We start from the raw sequence: 17640 nt of genomic DNA, 5'->3' as shown, positions 1-17640 counted from the left end.
AGGTGTGTGAGTTCCCCTTCTCTGAAGAGTAGGAGAGGGGGATGGAGAAACAGGGATGGAGAGTGGGACAGAGAGAAGAAGAGGGATGGGGATATGACCAAGATGTAAAATGAATAAATAGAAGAAGGAAAAAAAAAATTACAAACTTCAATCTTAGTGGTGACTAGCCATTCTCCCATGTTGTATATTTAAGTCCTGTCCACCAGGGGGCAGGGCTCTCTTGTCTGGCAAGCTGCCCTCAGAGACTTTCACAACCTCTACCAACACACCGACCCACTCCTTTTTCAGTTAGGTTGAACAACATATAATTGCAAATTAAAAATAAACAGATCACCCATCGTCAATATCACATGGTTCAATAACACTCGCAAATTAAGTAATAGTAGCAACCACCTCTAAAGAGCAGAAGTCTGCCTTCAAGAAAGCACCTATATAACTTCCACACCATTCTGTTTGATCCACACAGCCTTCGGGTGTGAGCAAAGGCAACCAGGAAATTCTCTCGAAGGTCAGAGGTGACATTCCATTTGTTAAATCCAAGGGCGTTTTCTCAACCGAAGCAGTCTGTCATCAGCATTTGAGACTGAAGACAGGAGGTCCATTCCTGGCACACTCTGTTTTTTTGTCTCAATTGCAGTGTGCTGGGAACTCTGATTTTGTAGAGCTTCTAAACTTTTAAGATTTTAGGCACATCACCTGAGTTTCTGGGCTTCCACATCCTTCATCTGCAAAAACGGCCTAGTGACATGGAGGCGATGGGAGAATTATAGAAGGTCATGAATTGTGGAGTGCTAGGAATGCAGTCTTGCTCCTGTCTGACATCACATTATCTAGACCATCTCTACCACTGCCTTTAAACATATATTCTATCTTTCAACGTTTATTTATATGGGTGCTATAGCACACAGGTGGAGGTCAGAGGACAACTTGCAAGGATTCGGGTCTCTTTTTCCACCACGTATTTCCCAGGTATCAGACTCAAATCATCAGGCTTGTCAGGAAGTTCCATTAACCACACTGAGCCAGCTCACCTGCCCTCTGTTTACTTTTGAACTATCCCTTTGGATGAGGTCTCTTTCCCACCCCCCTCCACTTTGATGCACCACCTCCCTCCCACCTTGATTCTCATTCTTAATATTGCTACCCTCCTGGCCTCCACTGTTCCAGCCCTTCCTATGCATTCCGCCTCACCTTGACTTTGTATGGCAAAGTACTTACAGGTTCCCTCTTTCTGGAACACTCCAGTTTCCAGCGTACAGACACGTGTCTTCTCCTTGGGAATCTCTTGTGTGTTTTCCTCTCGTTCAGAGAATTGTCTTCCATTCATTTAGTGCCCAAACTGGTCTCTCTCTCTCTCTCTCTCTCTCTCTCTCTCTCTCACCTCTCAGCTCATTGGTCACCAGGTCTTATCAATTCTGCCTCTTTGTGAGTCTCCCCACTCTCTGGGTAGGCTCCCACCATTCACCCTTATATTCTTTTTCACTTGAAATGGAGAAATGACTCCCTGGTCATCCTACCCAAGCTCGTATCCCCATCCCCATCCCGGTCCTTCAGCTGCCATGGAGCCCTGCTGCGCCCTGTCTGACCCATCACTCAGCTCAGGCTTGAGATCCATCAGTGAATTATTTCAACTTTCATGACAAAACTGCTTGATGTGGGACTCCAGAATCCTTCCCTGACATCTCTACCTCCCTACCCCCCTCACTCTAGAAGCCTCTCCTTTGCCTCCTCCCCACAACCCCTGTTCCTGTCATGAAGAACACTGCCTACCCTCCCCTACATGTGTCCTCACTTTTGCTTCTGCAACTCTCTCCACAGAGTTCCTCCACTTCCCCCAACTCTCTTCCACACCCCTCTTCCCTATAAAATATTTCCATTCCTCAAGGTCCTGCTCTAGTCCTAGTGCTCTCTCTGCCGTGGAGGCTGCTCCAGGCACCCAGGCAGAAATATTTAGAGTCCTTCTGTGCTCCGGAAACATTTCACCACAGCTTTCTGAAGTCAGAGATTTGAGCTCATGCATATTTTGAAGCTAGTACTTTTGAAGTTCTTCTAATCGTTCGGTGTATAAGGACTTAAATTTGATATGTCAGGATGGATTCTGGGCTATAGATGTTAACTATACAGCCTGTATGAGCCATCTTCACACACACACACACACACACATCCACGCACACCAGATATCACTGATTCATAAAAGTACATTTATTTTCCTGGCTGAGCCTCAGAATCTTCCTAGCATAGTGATACAGAAACCATTTTGTTTTGTTTTGTTTTTGTTTTTGTTTGTTTTTTGAGACAAGGTTTCTCTGTGTAGCCTTGGCTGTCCTGGACTTGCTTTGTAGACCAAGCTGTCCTCAAACTCACAGCGATCCCCCAACTCTGCCTCCCCTTGAGTGCTGGGATCAAAGGTGTGTGCCACCACAGCCAGCTCAAAAACCCATTTCAAGTGGACTCAGACCAACAAATGAGACCTATTTTTATCCCGGTGCCTCTGTGTCACAGCCAAATTCTCTTTCTCTTCTCTCTTGCCACTGTTTGCCATTCTGCTCTTCATCAGTTTGTGAGTTATGGGAACCTCAGTCAATCTCTTAATCTCTCTAGGGCTCAGTTTCCTCATCTAAGGAGCCAATACACTTTGATTGTGTGCTCAGGATTACACGAGATAAATAAAGTATGTGAAATCTGTAAGGCCCTTATGCAAATAAAGACATCATTATTGTTGTGCTTTGCAGATGAAGAAAAGAATTCCTCTGGATTAGAGGAACTAAGACTCGGAAAGGTGAGGTGACTTGCTGACATTTATTTAATAGCAAGCCAGAAGCTTTCTCCAAGTCTCCCGGGATTTTTACTCATATTGCTTCTCCGTACCCCTGAGGGCTTGATGCCAATCAAGCTGAACCAAGGCCTTATTACTGCTTTCTCTAGGGTAACTGCAGTTGGTGGCACAGGATTTGCTACAGCCTCCAAATTCGAGGGGCTTCCAGTTCACTGCTCTATCCCAACCCTCCCCCCCCCATTCCCAACATGAGGCTTCCTCCAGAACCTCCTCAGCCTGCCAAGAGACGGGAAAAGCGTGCAGCAAGGAATGCTGAACAGATCTCAGTTCCTCGATGACTGATCTCTGGGCCCTTACCACCCCCCCCACCTACTTCCAAACTCAGAGGCTCCAGGAAGCTAGCAGGCTTCTCCGGGCTTAGGATGCTCAGGACCTCAGAAGACTATATTTTGGCACCTGATCTGACACTAGAGAGGCTCCAAGCTGACAGGACTTGTGCCTTAGTAGTCCCGGGAGCCCAGTTGCAATTCCTACTTTACAAAAGAGAGAGATGGCTGTGATGGCGCACACCTTTCTTTAATTCCAGCTCTTGGAAGATAGAGACAGACAGATCTCTGTGGGTTCAAGGCCAGATTGGTCTACATAATGAGTACCAGAACAGCCAGAGCTACTTAGAGCTGTCTCAGAGACAGAGAGAGACAGAGAGAGAACCTTTGCTGAAGGTCCCTTCTCTATGCATTTGCTAATCTGTCATCTTCAAGTTATATTGTCTAGGGATGAGGGAGGGCTTGCCTTGGTTGATGGAGAACACAAGAGGCAAAAGCAAACTCAGGAGCCGCTGTCTGGTGAGGAGGCACCCAGGACTGCTCCCACAGGATTATTTTCCTGCGCCCCACTCCTTGCACTAAGGGCCACCTCCATCTTTGCCAAAATGAGAAGCACTTCTAAACTGATTTTTTTAATTTAATTTTATTTTAATTAATTAATTTAAATTTATTTTTAATTTAATTTTAATTTAATTTTTTAATTAGATTTATTTTTTTATTGTTTATACAGTATACTGCTTGCATATGTGCCTGCAGGCCAGAAGATCTCGTTATAGATGGTTATGAGCCACCATGTATATGCTGGGATTTAAACTCAGGTCCTCTGGAAGAACAGTCAGTGTGCCTAACCTCTGAGCTATCTCTCCAGCCCTTTAATGTTTACTGTTTTGCCTGTGTGTATGTGTGTGCCTCAGATCCCCTAGAACTAGAATTAGAGACAGTTGTGATTTGCCATGTGGAGATACTGGGAATTGAACCCTGGTCCTCTTAACTGCTGAGCCATTTGTCCTGCCCCTGAACTGATCTTATTTTTAAGATTTATTTATTTATTGTATACAATGTTCTGTCTGCATGTACACCTGCACCCCTGAAGAGGGCACCAGATCTCATTATAGATGGTTATGAGCCACCATGTGGTTGCTGGGAATTAAACTCAGGAGCTCTGGAAGAGCAGTCAGTGCTCTTATCTTCTGAGCCATCTCTCTAGTCCTTGAACTGATTCTTAATCTGTATCTTTTGTTCATTTTTGACTTTTCCTCAGCACCTGGCATTTATGGACTTAAAAGAGCCCATTAGAAGCCAGGTAGTGGTGGCACATACCTTTGATCTGAGTTCGAGGCTAGCCTGGGCTACAAGGTGAGTTCTAGGATAGCCAGCACTACACAAAGAAACCCTGTCTTAAATTCCCTCCTCCACTCCCCACCCCCCCACCCCTGCCCCAACAAACAAAGAGCCCATCAGGGGACAATGAGATGGCTCAATGGGTGGAGATGCTATGGGTGTGGTCTCTGGGATCTTCGTGGGGGAAGGAAAGAACCAATTTCCATGGATTATCACGGGTCCTCCATGCATACACGCCCAGGCACACATGATTAGCACTCTGTATTACTTTTCCCTCCCTTGGGCCGCCTCTGAAAAACGTGTACTTTGCTTTTATCTGGCAGATCTTTCCTCTCAGACCTCTGGGCACTTGCAGGCACTGACTCAGTCCCCTTTCAGCCTTGACTCTGGACTGACAGGCTGTGCTCTATCTATTGTCCCAGACCCTGTTGCCGGTCATCCTTAGCCTCACCTCCTCAGAATCACCCCTGCTCTCGGAGTGAGGGTGGGCAAATGGAGAAACTGAGGCTGCAGTTGGTATGCTGCTTATCAGGAATGTCTCAATGCCAGAAATCCAGTTTTCCATAGGAGCTAGAGCATTCTTTCATGGTGGGAGAGGGAGAAGCAATGCCAAGCCCTGGCCTAAAACTTCTGAAGCTTTAGCCTAGATCAAGAGATCGTCCAGGCAGAGCCAGTGCCTTCCGGGCAGTGTGGCCAAGGCAAGAAGGGAGAGTCTTGAAGAAAGACAAGTTGGGAGGAAAGGGTTGAGGAGAACCTGAGGGACCTGGCTCCAAAGCTCTCAGAAGGGAAGATGTGACAAGGTCCCTTACAGTCTGACTTTTGCGACCTTCCAAGCCTCAATATTCTGTATCTTTTATCCATTCCTCACACATCCCTTTCCCACTAGCCATACCAAACATCTCTCACTTCAGGAAACTACTCCAGCAAACAATTCTTTGCAAAATGGGGCCTTTCCCAATCCCACATTGCTTGCTAAGTTCTCTTCCCTCAGGATTCAGCTTGGATGTCACTTTTTCTGGAAAACCTTTCAGAAGGCCTTCAGCCCTTCATCTGTGTTCCTAGAGTATCACCAACAGCCCCAGCCCAGCCCTTCCCACATGCTAGCATTTTTCTGATGGCTCCACATGACCAATCCTTCACAGAAGGTTGGTGACAGCACTGCCTTCATGCTAATGCTGTGGAAACTAGACTTAGAGTAGCTGCCTTGCTCAGGAAAGTTTCTAAGAGGGCTGGCACTGCAAACTGAACCCAGTCCATACTTGTCATCTTGCCCTGAGTCACAGGATGTTGGTGCTGGGAGGCCTCCATGCACATCCCATTCAGTGCCCTCCATGTACAAAACCAAAAAGGAGACACAGCTTAGAAAAGATGGACAGTTTTCTCAAGATCACACAGCTTGCCAATGGAGCATGTGACTTTACATTGGCATCAGAGCAGTAGTCCTGGCCTTCATCCACCTTCTTCCTTCCTACAAGGTCTGACCCTGGGGTGCTGAAGTGACAGTTGGTTTGCACTTGAAATATTATCCGTGGAGCTTGTTCCCAGTCCTCTCCCAGCCTGGGATGTGTTTGAGCTGACTCTCCCCTCCATCAGGGAGCAAAGCCTCTCTTACCTCCTGCAGCAGCCAAGCCAGAAACACACTGTAAGAAGTGAAACAGAAATTAGTGGGGTCTCTAGAGAGAATAGGGGAAACACTGGAGGATGCTCTCTCTGCAGGCTCTGAAAGTGGCCAAGGAGTTCCTCTGAAATAATTAGAAAGCCCACTTCCCACAGGGGTTCTGAAAGTCATCTGAACTATTGCTCAGGCCACCCAAACTTTGTTTAGGAGGTGACTATAGGACGACCTTCCTTACAGAGACACAGACTTCCTCTCTTTTCTTCCTTTTCCTGTGCCTGGTAATACCTCAAACCAAGGAAATTCTTCTTCTAGCAAGTGTTACCTGTTGTTGCTTAAGCAATTCTTTCTTTCTTTCCTTCTTTCTTTCTTTTCTTTCTTTCTTTCTTTCTTTCTTTCTTTCTTTCTTTCTTTCTTTCTGCTGTTCTGAAACTCTCTCTTGTAGACCAGGCTGGCCTTGAACTCAGAGATCCACCAGCCTCTGCCTTCCAAATGCTGGGATTAAAGGAGTGCACAATTGCACCATCTGGCAAGCAATTTATTCTTATTTGCACCCTTGAGGGCTATGGAAACCCATGAGTACTCTACCTATGACTCATACTGTCCTCTCAGCTCCAGCTCCTCCTCAAGGCTACTGTTCCACAGATGGAAGGCAACCTCTGACTCACAGAGCAGTCCCAGGAGGTCAACCTTCACCCCAGGAGGCAGTCTCTCTGCTGCTTCCTAACTTTCCCCCATATTCTTTAGCTACATTCCATTTGAGAAGGATGGGGATGGGGTGAGGGTAGCAAGCAGATTCTGAGTAGATCCGGAGCGGGGTTCAGAGCAAGGCGTCTCATTGGGTGCCCCTCCACTTGGCTGATTGCGACAGCACAGCAGGAGGGATTGTGGTCAGGTTTCCTTCACCCAAACTGGACATTCAGAGGCAGAGGAACACAGATAGAAGGGATAGATGAGGTGCAGAGACTGATGGAAAACATGATTTAGGCTGAATCCAGTAGCCAGAGGGAAGCACCTGGCTAATGAGTAGAGGGGAGGAATAGAAGGATCCTGCAGTTCTTTTGTGCGGTTCTTACTTACATAAGGGAAGCATCATGGAGATCAGTGTGCATTAACCACTTGAGCTTGCTTTCTGCTGAAGCTACTGCAGCTGCGATCTCATGCACCCTCCCTGGACCCAGTGCACCTCAGAAGTCAGCTCAGCCCTGAAGTCTCTGAAGTGATAGAAGGCCTCTCCCCAGACCCAACCCTCCTTTACAGCATCTACTCCAAGCTACTGGAGAGATGCCCCAGACCAGAATACTATCATAGGCACAGACACCCAGCACAGATGCTGTGCAAACAGGTATATGAGCTGGGAAGGGCAGAGCTGAGAACCACAAAGGCTTGCGGCCAACAGTGGTCACCAGCTCTAAATCAGCTATGTAGCTGAAGGATAACTCTCCAGCTCTCCAGAGTCAGTAGCAGGAGTAGGGCTGAAGGCAGAGTAAGAAGCAGAAAGAGGTAGGTCCATCCTGCTCAAAGTGACCTTCTGAAACCCTTTCTGTACCCAGAAGCCCAGTGAAGGTCCCCATACCTACAGTTCTCTACTCCCAACTGTTACTGTGTAGGCAACTTCTTTCTGAAAAGGGTGAGTGAAAGGCAACTATGGTAAAATTCCATAGGAGTAAGAGACCGTCTGAGTAGAGCCAGAAACAGCCAGTACAAAAAAAAAAAAAAAAAAAAAAAATCAAAAAAAAAAAAAAAAGAAAAAAAAAAAACCAAAAAAACAACAAAAAAAAAAAAAAAAAAAAAAAAAAAATCAAACAATGAAACTAGAGACAAGAGACCATTCTTGTCAGCAGCTACCTGGGCACCTCATCTCCCCTTCTCAGTCTTGCTGAGAAAAATTATACTCATCCTGTCACCCTCTCAGGGCCATGAGGGATCGGGATGTTCTGGAGTGTTCTGGGGGAAATGCAACAGAAAATCCACCAGAGCCTACCCACCGGGTCAGGATACGTTAGCTATCCACATATATATATATGTACCTGTGTGCTTGACTCAGTGCTGGGGTGGGGGTCCTGGTCCACTAACCTCACTCCGAGGCTGGGGCAGAGGTAGGAAAGTTGTACGCAAAGTTTGGCTGAGGCTGTGTCCGTGGTTAACGTATAAGCAGGTACAGTCTGGGGCAGCAGGACATTCCCCGCCCCAGGGCCACATTCTTGAGGTCGCAACAAGTGCAAACTTGTTAAAACCTGTGTCAGAGCAGCAGAGGGCAGTGAGGGGCGGGGAGGGGGGGGATGGTACTGAGTTGCCAGCAGCTGCTGGAGGAGGGTGGAAGGGAAAGGGGGTGAGGTGGGGAGAGGAGGTGGGCGGGCGCATACGCCGATGGGAGGCGGTGTGGACATGTGGTCTGCACGTTGTACCAGGGCACATCTGCTTGGCTGTGGCGTTGGGGCGGGTGTGGGGCCGCATAGATGAGTGTGTGCCTGTGTGTCTCTGCATATATGAGCTGGGATAAGAAAGGGGCGGGGCAGTTGCAGGTCCAAGCTGGGCATATAGAAGGAGGCACGGGCGGGCTATGAGTACCCTACTCCGTCATGGGCCTCTCAGACCTGCATTCCAACTCCCTCCGTAGACCGCCCCCACCCCGGTGGTTCAGGGTTTGCCCTCCACAGTCAGCCATGTCAGATGCCATCGCCCCAGCCTGTCCAAAGTGAGGGTGTCATACTGCGCACAGACTCCCCCACACCCATGCTCTCTGGGCCCTCTGGACACTGGGGCGGGTGAGGGGTGGTGGGGGGAGGCTCTGAAAGCAGGTGACTGTTTGGGGGAACTTGGGGACAGAGCCCCCATTGTGCCCGCCCAGGAGCCGCCTCAATGGAGCTCTCTGACACAAAGGGGCTTTGACAATGGGCAGGACATTAGTATGCAGAGCCAGCCCCTAGGCCCTCTCACTGTCCCACAGCCCAGGGGGGGGAGCTGGGGGGCTGCTGGCAGTGGAAGACAGGGTGGGGCAAGGCTGAGACTGGGGAGATTTTAGCCCCAGCAGCTCCCTTGGGGTCACTGACCAAGAACCAAAAGAAGAAGATTTGACTAGGGCCCCCAAACCCACCACTGACCAAAGGGTACAGTCTAAACAGGAAGGCCTTGGGGATAGGAGTTGGGAGAAGGGCTATGGGTGGGCAGTCTGAGTCCTCCCACTCCTCCCTCCGTTTTGCCCTCTAGTCAAGGGAATTGTGTGGGTAGGATTGTGAACAGCAGCATGAGAGAGCAAGGTTCCAAGCCGAAGGCCAGAGCCACAGCTGGTGGAGGCTGTGTGCCAGAATGGTCAGGCATCAGCAGGCGAGGGAGCCGAAATTCTGGGTGCTCAGATTTTTAGAGGGCAGTCTGGTCTGCTGCTTCCTTGCATGCTGTCCTCTTATTCTGTGTGGGTGGGTAAGTGGCAGGGTGTGTGGACCTAAAGTTAATGTCAGGTGTCTTTTGCTACATCAACACAAGACCTAGATTTTACATGGGTGATGGAGAGCTGAACTCGGGTCCCCACACGCAGCAAACACTTTTCTCACTGAGCCATCTCCCTAGTTTAGTGCTGCCTGCCTTTCTTCCTTCCTTCCTTCCTTCCTTCCTTCCTTCCTTCCTTCCTTCCTTCTTTCTTTCTTTCTTTCTTTCTTTCTTTCTTTCTTTCTTTCTTCCTTTCTCTTTCTTCCTTTTTTCAAGACAGGGTTTCTCAGTGTAGCCTTGCCTTGGTTGTCCTGGACTTGCTTTGCAGACCAGGCTGGCTTTGAACTCACAGAGATCCTCCTGCCTCTGCCTCCCTGAGCGCTGGGATTTCAGGCATGTACCATCATACCCGGCTTGGTGCTGCCCTCTTATAAGACCTCTACAGCCCCCACTGCAGGTAGAGAAAGCAACTATAGTGATTAAGAACAAGGGCTGCTGTTCTTAGTGCTCTTCCAGGAAAGTCAGTCTGAACCCAGAAGGTAGTATCAGCTGCGCTGCTAAGGGGAATCAAGCACAGGATCAGCAAGTCAGAGTACTCATCCCAAGGGTGTACACCCACACCCAATTCAGGCCCACCCCCAACACACACCAGCTAGGTCTGAGGCAGGGTGCAGCGCAGGGGCTTTGAGGACTGGGTTAGTGAGAGCTCTGACTCACTAGAAGAGGGTAAGAACCTAGCCAAAGACTGCAGGCAGCCTGCAGGAGAAAGGGCACTCACTACCCGAGCTGCTGTAGAGTTTAATCAGATTCCCTCTGGCCTGGACCAGTAAGCTTAAGAATGTCTTTCCAGAGCTGAAGAGATGGCCTAGGGGTTAAGAGCACTGACTCTTCTTTCAGAGGACCTGAGTTCAATTCCCAGTTCTAGGGCTTCTGACACCCTCACACAGACATGCATGCAAACATAAGAGGAGGAGATAGAGGAGGAGGAAGAAGAGAAGGAGGAGGAGAGGAAGAGGAAGATTTAGCACCTTTCTAGTGTTGTGTCATCCTCTACACTCTAAACAGTAGATGTTTACTTATTTATGCTCTGTCATAGGAATTGAACCTAGAGCCTCATACATGCTTGGCCAATACTTTGCCACTAAACTATGTCCCAGCCCTTATTTCCCCTTTTTATTTTGAGACAAAGTCTCATCAAGTTGATCAGACTGACACTGAATTCACCGTGTAGACCAGACAGGTCTTGAACTTATGATCCTCCTGCCTCAGCTTCCTGAATGCTGGGATTAAAGACACACACCACCACACCTGGCAGCAGATGCCTTTTAAAGTCTGTGTTTCATAGAGGACAAAATAGAAGCATGGGATGTTAAGGACTTACCCAAGGTTACATAGCTAATGGGTAGAGGAGCTAGGTTCAACCTCAAACAGGTAGCATCTCCCACAGCCCATAGAGTTACCAGTAAAACCTCTGCTGAGGGACATCAGCCGAGATGCTCAGACTTTCATAAATGTCTCCTGCTGTTCCTCACAGTGGCAGTTCTTGGGGTTTAGCTAAAGCACTCCTGAGGTGCTCTCAGAGGCTTTCTGAAGTCAAACCTATCCTTGTCATAACGCCAACGTTGCATTATTTATTCTTCCCATTATTTCAAGAGTGATCACCCAGGGGTGCGTGGCATGTGATATTGCAACATGCTAAATGCAGAAGCAAATAGAAGGAACCAAGTGATTTTTACTGAGCTAGACATTAAAAAGATTGTGTGAATAAAAGGCAGGGTCACCCCTACTCATCCTTTGTTTTATAAAACAGCTACTTTCACTTAAAATCTCACTATCAAGAGGCAATCGGGTTATCGTTATTATTAAATTAATTATGAATGGTCTTAAGTCTCATCAGCATTTCTTTCTAACATGATGTGCCTCAATAGACACAACCCAGACAAATAATGTTCTTTGGAGCCCTCAGTAACATTTAAATGTAAAGGAGTAGTGAGATTTAAAAAATAATTGAGAGTCACTGCTCTGGAAAGACTCAGACACTCACCTTCACCTTATATACACCATCCACGTATCTTTTTAAATCCTGGAATCAGCCAGGTTTTAAGCATGGGGGTGGGGTGTGTATCTGGATCTCAGAGTTAGGACTGGGAAGAGTAGAAGAGCCGAGGGGGCTACTCTAGGGAGAATGGAACACTAAGAGGCCAGGCTGACACCCCCTTGAGTGTTCCCACATCTCTCACCTTGCAATCCCTGCTCAGAAGTATGGACAAGTCAATAGGACTGTCCCAGACTGGACTTTGACCAGCTGACAAGCCCAGCTCCAGGCTGGTGTTAGATCTCCCACTGAGGGACCAACAATGCTGAGAGGACAAGGAACTGGAGTCCAAGAGTCTGCTGCTTATAATCTTAGGGTAACACTGTTTCTACCAGATGAAATGGTTGGTCAATGAGAAGTCACTCTTGAAGCTCCCTAGAGAGTTAGCTAATGGGGTCTCACATACATGGGCATTTCTCCCAAATGATCAAGAACAGAGTCCTGCCTAGATTCAAGGTAGACAGAGGTGTTTGTTTGTTTGTTTGTTTGTTTGTTTGTTTGTTTTTCCATCTCTGGGACCAAGTCCTCTGCTGTGTGTCCAAAGGCCAATGGATGGAAAAGCCTTGCCTTTGCTTCAGGAGGTCCTCAATATGACAGGGACATGAGCATGTCTTAGAGGACCTCATAAGTAAATACAAAAGACAGCATATCTCCTCTAACATTTGCCATGAATAGGTATCCTAGGAAAAGTCAAAGTTGAAAAGAAAAGAAGATGATTGAGTGCAAAGTTTTCAGGCAATGGACCTGGGAAGAGTGTACTCAGGAACTAATTGTCCTTGTGTGTGTCCCTCAGGACCAAACCCTGAAAACACAGTCTCAACAGATGGGGTTCAGGAGGGGAGGTAGAAAAGGCAGAAAGTCACTTAAGTGTTATAACAGGAAATCTCAGTCTAATGCTAACAGGAGTGTCTAAGCATGAAAGGGGCAAGATAAAAATCACTGCTTATTGATATCAAAACCAAATGCGGAGCAGTTAAGGGAAGGAATAAAGGAGAGAGGCCAGAGTCAGAAAAGCCATGATGGAGGGTATCATTAGTAACTATTGATGAAATTGACAGGCTGATCAGAGGACAGAAGTTGAGAAGGGCATATAAGCCAGCTGAGAAGGAAGAGATGCTAAATGAAGAGAGCAAGACACAGGTTAGGAATGAAGCTCAGCAGGCAGAGCATGCTCAAAGCCCAGGGTTCCAGCCTCAGCACCACATAAAACCAGGCCTGGTAGGCAGTGTGGTAACATAGACTATTATCTCAGCGCTTGAGAGGTGGAGACAGGAGAACAGAAAGTTCAAGATCATGGTTGGATACACAGCAAGCTTCATAAGACCTCTCCTTACCACACACACATACAGAGAGAGAGAAAGAGAGAGAGATGGCTCAATTGGTAAAGCACCTGATACACAAACATGAATTTCTGAGTTTGAATACCCGATACCCACATACAAAGCCAGGCACAGTGAACATGCCTATAATCCCAGTACCAGGGAGAACAGAAGGATCCCTGGGGCATGCTAGCCAATCAGTCTGGCCAAATTGGTGAGCCCCAGGTTCAATAGGAAATCCCATCTTAAAATACAAGGTAGACAAAGATTGGGGAAGACGCCCAGCATCAACCTCTGCCTTCTACACTCTTGCACACACATCCACACATAAACACATACATACAGCACAAAAAAAGAGAGGGGAGACAGAGCAATGAAGGGGAACAGAACTACAGGAAGATACATAGACATAGCCCAGATGGAGGGGTAGAAATTGGTATCTTTGGCTAAAAAGCAGAGGTTGCTAGGAATGAGAGATTGTCTGGGGAAGGGAACGGTATACAGCAGAACAGTTATTGATTCTGAATTGAAGACAGGAAATCTGTTTGGCACAAATTTCATGGGAAGAATGAGCCATGACATGAAGGCCCTGCTTCTGGTAGCAGCCAGCGTATTGGCATGAAACAGAAACCCCATGTTTAATTTCTCAGTCATTCTCCTGTCTTCTCAGATCTAGGGTGAAGTATCAGAAAACCACCATGAGGGCTGAGACTAGTCCCAGGACCAGGAAAGAGGACAGAGTGGAAAGAGTTGGAGAGCCCAGAGAATGCCAACAGCCAACTACACCTTTTACATGGTACCCACCTCCTCAGTCCTATGCAAATATTGACTCTTTTAATCCTCTCAGCCATTGTTAGCCCTGATGAAAGCATGAGGGAGACTGTGTGGCTACGAACTGATAAGGCCAGGACTTAAACCCAGTAAAGAGGACTCCAAGGCCGTGTTCTCAACAGCCTTGTGTTAGCTCTCAGAACGAAAAGGTGGCAAGTTAAGGGTCACACTGCCATCCACGCGAAGCCTCTTGACAGTTATCATATAAACTCTACATTAAAGAGCTCCGCAGCTCCTCTCAGAAACTTTATGGTGGGTTGTTTGTGGGGTTTTTTTTTTTGTCTTGTTTTTTTTTGTTTGTTTGTTTGTTTTGGGTTTTTTTTTGTTGTTTTTTTTTTGACTGAGACTTTTTAAAATTTTTATTTTATTTATCATGGGGCACAGGATCACATATGTACCTAAGTACATACAACCCATGTGTACAGGTGGCCAGAAGAGGGTGTCAGATCCCCTGGAATTGGACTTACAGATGGTTGTGAGCTGCCGTGTGGGTGCTGGAACTGAACCCAGGTCCTCTGCAAAAGCAGCAAGTGCTCTCGACCACTGAGCCATCTCTCTAAACCACCAGAAGTGTGTCTTCTTTTTTTTCCCAGGCATCATTTCGAAAGCCTTCCTTTTTATGGGATGTCTTCCCTACTGGAGCCTAACCTTTTTCCCTGAGTTTCCACACATCCCCCCCCCCAACACACACACACTGGTAGAGCTGCAGAAGGGCCATGCATTAACCCAGTCTTCTAGAGCCCCCACTTCTCCAAGCTTCTGCAGACCACACAGCTCCGATGTCTCTCCCACATTCCAGAGACAGCCCCTCCCTTCCCCACCACCTCAAAACCAGGCTCCAGGCTGGCAGACACCCACAGGAAGGTTGCTCCCACAATCCTTTTCTCTTTGCCCTTTCAAGGTTCTGATGGAGGGGGAAGAAGGGTGGAGAGGGGCCACCCAGGACGTACTCTCTCTATGAAGAATGGTGACAACATGGACACTGGTCTCTGAGGAGAGACAAAAAGCCCTTGGCCCCAGACTTGAGGTGATGAGATGAATGTAAAAACTCCCCATTCTTCGGAGTGATTTTAGGCAGCTGCCCTCCATTCTGTGCTAAGACATTTGAAGTCCAAAACTCCCCTTTCTGGGCAGTCTTCCTGCAGCTACATCTCCATGGGGTGCCTCCTGGTATCCCTTCTCTCTGCCCCTTCCAGGGCCTCACTACTGTCCTGGACAGCTTGGCCTCAGCCTGGACAGTAGCACTGACCAGTCAGGCAAGAGAAGAATCTAGGCCGGGAAAGGGAGGGAGACTGGAGTCTTTTTTTTTTTTTTTCTTCTTTCTTTCTTCCCCGTCCTAAATAACTTTGCAGGAAAATTTAGGGACTTGTGTCTCTTTCCCTCCTCACCAGTGCTTCGGACCTCAACCTGTCTTTGCATCTCGTGCACACAAACCCAGCCTAGGGTGCCCAGAAATCTCCTTTATGGAAATGGGCCTTGCTACTCAACTTTGAAACTCTTATCCCTCCAGTCCCAGCATAAAGGCAAAGAACTTCATATGAACCCACCCAGATCTAAACATCCCAGCCTCCCTGGTCCCTAAGGGAAAGAGGGAGAGGAAGGTCCCTGGCTCTTCTGCCAGTCATTTCCCTTCCAGCCCAAGCCAGCAAACTGCAATGCAAATGAGTGCAGAGTGCCCCCACATGCAGAGTGCAGGTGGGGGCCATAGAGAGAATTTGGGAAATGCCATATCATCTCCCACATAACTATGTGACCCCCAAAGACATATGGGCACAGTGTGGAGAGGTGTTATTCCCCACACCCACACCCAGCAGGGTAAGGGAAAGCAGTAGGATTCTGCATTAGGGCTACACACGGAATGGGACCGTGCCCCCCCTCCCCGCCCCAGTCACCCCCAGTCAGTGGAGTCATTGCCATTTGATATCCACTGAGACAACTTGGCTGCTCTGGGCTCTGGATGGGAGCTGGGGGTGGGGGGAACGGCTCAGAAAACAGCAGTTCCTTTCAGGACCCAGGTTGGCAAGGGCTTAGGGAGGCTGGACTGGCCCAGATCACCCCCTCACTCCCCCTTCTTTCTTCCTTCCCTTGCCACCACCACCAAAGGCTGGGCTGGTGGGTGGAGGGATTGGCACTGCCTGGGTCAAGCCTACCGCCTCTGCACTCCAGCCCTGGACCCTCTCCCTGGCACAATGCCTTCCCTGCCTGCTTCCCCTTTTCCTCCTTCCTGAAGAACCAGCTATGAGCCAGGACACCTGGTTCCTCCTAGACTTGCTTCCCCATCCTCAGTCTACACCCCGGAGAGTTGACAAACCCGACGCTTTGGCAGAGGATGGAATCGCCATCATTCCAGGAACATATTCAAAACTCCTTGGAGATCAGGGAACAGTGCTCACGATGAAACTCAATTGAGCTCGCGGTAACTGCCGGCTCATGGTGCCAGTCTCTCAATGCCCACTCTGTGCCTTCCACATAACCCCAAACAGGAGGCTCCCAAATCTTCTTTCACCATCTCCTGCCCTCCAGAACTACCTAAAGCAGTCTGTCCCATAGGGAGAAAAAAAATTCAAACGCCACAGCAAGGGCGGTCTGGCCAGAAATCTCTTGTCAAAATTTGTATTGATAAGCAACCTGATCAGGCTTTAAGCTGTGCCTTCCCATGGGTCCAAATCTGTCTCTGTTTCTTTACACCCCTTGGTCAGCCTCAGCCTTCCCAGGACACTTCATTCCACACTTGCTGGAATGAAATCCCAAGACACTAGAAGTCCTATCCCCACTTTTTCTTTTCTTTTCTAGTTTTGTCCTTCTAGCCATTCTGGGCCTCAGCTCTCCTTCCTAGAATCAGTTGTTTTTTTAACATGATTGCCCTTGGCCAGTCCCTGTTGGAGGAAGAGAAAGAATGGGAGAGGGAATCGCTGGAGGATGAATTCATAGACCCTAATCTACCCTCTAAATCCAGAAGAAAGAGCCTGCTCCTTCTGATATTCTCCTTGGGAAGCAATTTGAGGGGTGTGCGTAGCGGGGTGGGGGGGGTGTCTCTCAAAATAGGAACCAAGTTGGAATGGAAGGAAGAGTGGAAAGGGAGGGTCCTAGGCACACCAGGCTGACTGTGACTTCTAATCCGATGCTTGTTTTTCTCCCCATGTGCAAACTGGTGATCAGAACATCCGTCAGTGAGTGTCACTGTGTGAATGTCACTGTAAGGGGGAGGGCTGGGAGCAAGAGTAACCTGTGCCTGCTGGGAGCAGGAGGCACAATCTCTATGCCCGCGTGGGTGGGTGCAGGCTTATACGTACTGAATACTCTAGTTAACCCGACGCGCCCCGTACAATTGCAGGTGTGCCAAATGACGAGGGGACATCACGGAAGCCCCTTTCTCAGATGGAAGGCCTGAGGGGACTAGCCTGAATAAAGTACCCTTGAGGAGGGGCTCTTCCCAGGGGAGTCCACTTGGAACTGCCAAGGCTGAAGGAGGGAGACAGGATTGTACTGCTGAGGCCAGCCAGCCTTGGTAGGGTCCGAAGGGCTAGAGGACCCCGATGTCTCTGAGTGGATAGGACCCCGGCCAGGACGGCAGCACTCCTTCATCAGGGCCAGAGTCTTACCTTGGCTCGGAGGTGGAGTGGCTTGCTCTGATGAACTGAGGGACAGCGGGACAGATGAACAGACGGGGCGGGCAGGAGTGACGAGCGGAGCTGTGCGACGGGCAGAGCCAAGACTCTTAAACCCCGAGCCGGGATCAGATAAGGGTTTGTCCGGGGGCCGGGGCCGGGGTCGGGCCGGCCGGGGGCAGAGTTGGGCCGGGCCGGGCCGCCCCCTCCCTCTGCAGCGCTGGAGCCAAAGTTTGTGTGAATGGAGGGGCCTGGAGGGGGCCGGGAGGCGGGGGCGGGGGGAGAGTAGAGGCCGGCCAATGG

The 17640-nt window shown here is 48.7% G+C and overlaps 1 protein-coding gene across 1 annotated transcript in view; it reads right to left on the bottom strand.

Moving 5' to 3' along the window:
• Kcnj10 (potassium inwardly rectifying channel subfamily J member 10) overlaps positions 1-17427 on the bottom strand; it is a 32757-nt gene extending 15330 nt beyond the window's left edge. The window contains exon 1 of the mRNA XM_055613283.1: positions 17332-17427. The gene's annotated coding sequence lies outside the window, so the exon portion shown is untranslated. The remainder of the gene's footprint in view (positions 1-17331) is intronic.
• Between the last annotated feature and the right edge of the window lie 213 nt (positions 17428-17640).

The sequence above is a fragment of the Psammomys obesus genome, unplaced genomic scaffold (assembly GCF_907164565.1).
Source record: "Psammomys obesus unplaced genomic scaffold, mPsaObe1.curated_primary_1811, whole genome shotgun sequence".
In the NCBI taxonomy this organism is placed as follows: domain Eukaryota; kingdom Metazoa; phylum Chordata; class Mammalia; order Rodentia; family Muridae; genus Psammomys; species Psammomys obesus.
Note: the sequence above shows the minus strand (reverse complement) of the source record. Positions and strands in the feature narration are given on the sequence as shown.